Source organism: Humulus lupulus, chromosome X, assembly GCF_963169125.1.
Source record: "Humulus lupulus chromosome X, drHumLupu1.1, whole genome shotgun sequence".
Lineage (NCBI taxonomy): Eukaryota > Viridiplantae > Streptophyta > Magnoliopsida > Rosales > Cannabaceae > Humulus > Humulus lupulus.
Genome location: NC_084802.1, coordinates 252,152,495 through 252,155,937, shown reverse-complemented (window position 1 = coordinate 252,155,937; position 3,443 = coordinate 252,152,495).

The following is a 3,443-nucleotide window of genomic DNA, read 5'->3' as shown; positions in this document are numbered from 1 at the left end:
CACGTGGCCAGAGCTGCTGTTGTCAGGTCCTACCTATTTAGCTCGAGGTAGCCAAGGGTTTATCAAGATTATTTAAGGGCCGAGTCAGAAATATGAAGACCGCGGCTCAAGAAGGCATCCAGCTCGAGGCATGAGCTGGAGTTGGAAGCTGTGACCCTTTATAAAGTCAACCACGCAATGTAATCGTGCATATATCAGACATCACGTGTCTGATATATACTTGAATTCTCGGACACGCAGCATGAACGTGCGTGTTCAGGCACCCTTGATTGGGTTGGACCGTGCGACCCATTACCCCCCTTACCTATTGATTAGACCACACTTCATTTGTCAGGTTTTAGGAATTAATCATGAATGTCACAGAAGTGACATGATGGGTAAGAAGGTCACGGGATGACCCCCCTTACCAACTCCCAGGTGCCCTCTCCTATAAATATGGAGACCCTGGGAGTTGCAAAGGGTTGGATTCTATTGTGTAACGAAATACCCTGTAAAGAATACCAGAAATATAGCAATAATATTGGCTGGTGGAGTAGAAGGATTTTAACCTTTGAACCACCTAAAAACGTAGTCGTATCATCAATTCATTTTAAGATCATTCATCTATTTCGGTTTATCACTTAGCACTAATCCCTTTCTCTTATTTTCTTAATTACCTGTTGGCGAAGAAACGCGTCAACAGTTTGGTGCTTTCATTGAGAGCTTGTTAGATTGGTGCTATCGCAAATATTCAACTATGGTGATCACTTGATCAAGACACGGTAATGAGGTGGACCAACATGATGGGCGGGAGGCCCATCATGCCGCCATCTCTGGTGAGAAAAACCTCGAAGTTCAGCAGTGGCCGGGCAAGCAGCCAATAGGCCAGGATGACACCGGAGTTCGGCACCCCGGCCACCTAATCCAAACCCGGACTTTTATACGGTGGTAGAGATGGAGAATGCTCAACTGAGGAGTCAGCTGGCGAAAGCTAATCAGCAGATTAAGGAGGTGTTAGCCCGACTTCCCCCTCTTACAATCGACGCTAACGTCAGAAAGAGGCAAGGTGAGACTCACAAGTCCTGCCGAGGTAATCCGTCCAGGCCTAGCCGCTCGGCCAGACCTCCGACATCCAACTCTACTCCCTCCTCGCACCGCCGAGAAGCAATCTTCGAAGAACTACCCAGGGCCGAGCAATAGTATAGCCGCTTGGTCCGAACTTCAACTCCCAGCTCACAGCCAGCCTCGAGCGCGCCCAGGAGGGCTCGAGGGAATTCTAGAAGGAGATCCAGGGAGGGCTCACAGTGACAGCCTGTCCTGGTCAGCCGTCCTGCGCCCCGCTCAGATCGCCAGGCACAAGGCCCGCAAGTTGGCAGGGCCGAAAGACCCCTACCTAACCTGATCCGCCCTGACGGAACCAGGGTTGCATCCCCGGTCAGGCATCCTCCTTCACCGATAAGATATCCGTCTCCTCCTCGACCCGTCCGAGATATTCTAGCTTATGGGTGTAGCAGGAGAAACCCGCCTTCCGCAGGACCTTCCCATCGTGTCAAGACGCCCAGAGAAGTCCCGGATCCTCAGCCCCAAAGGCGAGCTCCGAGCTTTTCTAACGGGAGCTACTGGACCGGAAGTCCCCGAAGTGACCTTTCTGGCGGAGACCTGCGCCAACGTCTAAGCTCGGCGCAAAGTCCTCAGGCCACCCCGAGTGGTGACCTACGAGATCGCCTTAACTCTCATAGGGGGGACTGTAACGCCCTACTTCCTTAGAGCCGTTACTTAGTGAGTTTTAAGACAAATCAGTGTGCAAAGATCTCGCTAACCGAGGTTTTGAAACGAAAGTGTGACTAATTAAAAGTTAAGGCTGTAATATTAGAAAAAAAGCGTTGTTTCAATAAAACTCATAATATTAAACATTGGGATCCCAAAATAAGGTTTGAAAACTATTTACATCTTAAAAATGAGTTCACAGTTGATAAATCATAAAAATCATAGATTATTACAGCCATTTTCAAATAAACCCCCAACCAAAGCAGTCGGGCAGGCCAAACATGTACGCGTCGCTTCACGCTCTCCGTACTCATGGTTGGTTGACTCAGTCATTGCCCTTACCTGCAACACAGAGCACCCGTGAGCCGAAGCCCAGCAAGAAAACTCATGCAGAACATAACATATGCAATGTATACAGTTTATCATAACAGATAATCCACAATAAACAAGTCAATCATTAGACTAAGCAAACACGGCCAAGCCGCCCCAGAGCCTTACCGAAGCCTGGGGTATCGGTTCTCACCGCGAGGATAACTCATGTATCCCTTGGGTCCCACCCTGAATATATATAGCATCCCATGTGCTAGGTGTTACTTTCGGCCCACGGCCGCCCCGGCCTACGCCGTACTCGGCCCACGGCCGCCCCGGCTTACGCCGTACTCGGCCCACGGCCGCCCCGGCTTACGCCGTACTCGGCCCACGGCCGCCCCGGCTTACGCCGTACATTTCATCATAATCACATATATAGTACATTCGAAATAAACATTCACACACATCACGGTTCATTTCAGGTTAAACATTTACACATAATACAATCCGGGGCCACGCCCTACAATCATCTCATCATGCAACATGCAATAAAGGGCCATGCCCGACCATCACACTACGGGCCCACGCCCTATCCTACGGGTGTTATAGTTTTCTTACCTGTATTCCGAGCTTCCTGATGCACTAAAGCCGCGAGCACGGTCCTCAAGCACGAGCCTCACCAACAACCTAGTCACAACACACAAGAAACATCCCTCAATACTAATCAACCCAAAACCACTTCCCGGGACCAATCCCGCACTCTCGGGACTCCCAAATCCCTAAAACAATTCACCGGAAACATCCCCCGAACCCCCGGAGCAAAAGCTCAAAAATGCAACTTTTGGTGCCCTGAAAATGGCCTTGTGCCGCGGCACAAGAAAGTTGTGCCGCGGCACCCATCAGACAGGGGCTCCTCGCCGCGGCACGAAAAAGCTGTGTCGCGGCACGCCTTCGCAGACCCAGAATTCTGGGTTTTCTCCTGCGTTTTCTCCGAGCTAAAACCTTCCCAATTCATACCAAACCAATACCCAAACCCCAAAATCAAATCCAAACTTCATATGACCCATCTAACAACCCATAAACATCATCAAAGCGATCAAACACACAATCAAATCCCCAAAATCCACATCCTTGATTTAAATTTCAGAAAATTAAAAACTCAAAGTTCAAACTTAAACCATGCTCAAATCTCTTAACCCATAACATAATCAAGTCTTAAATGTGAATAAACTCCTTACCTCAAGTAGAGAATCCCTTCCCCAAGCTCCCTTGATTCATCTCCTAAGTCTCAAAATTTCAGCTCCTTCACTTCTCTTCTTCTTCTTCTTCTTCTTCTTCTCATTGCCCTAACTTTTCTTCCCTTTGGTTTTTCTTCTCTTTGGTTTTTA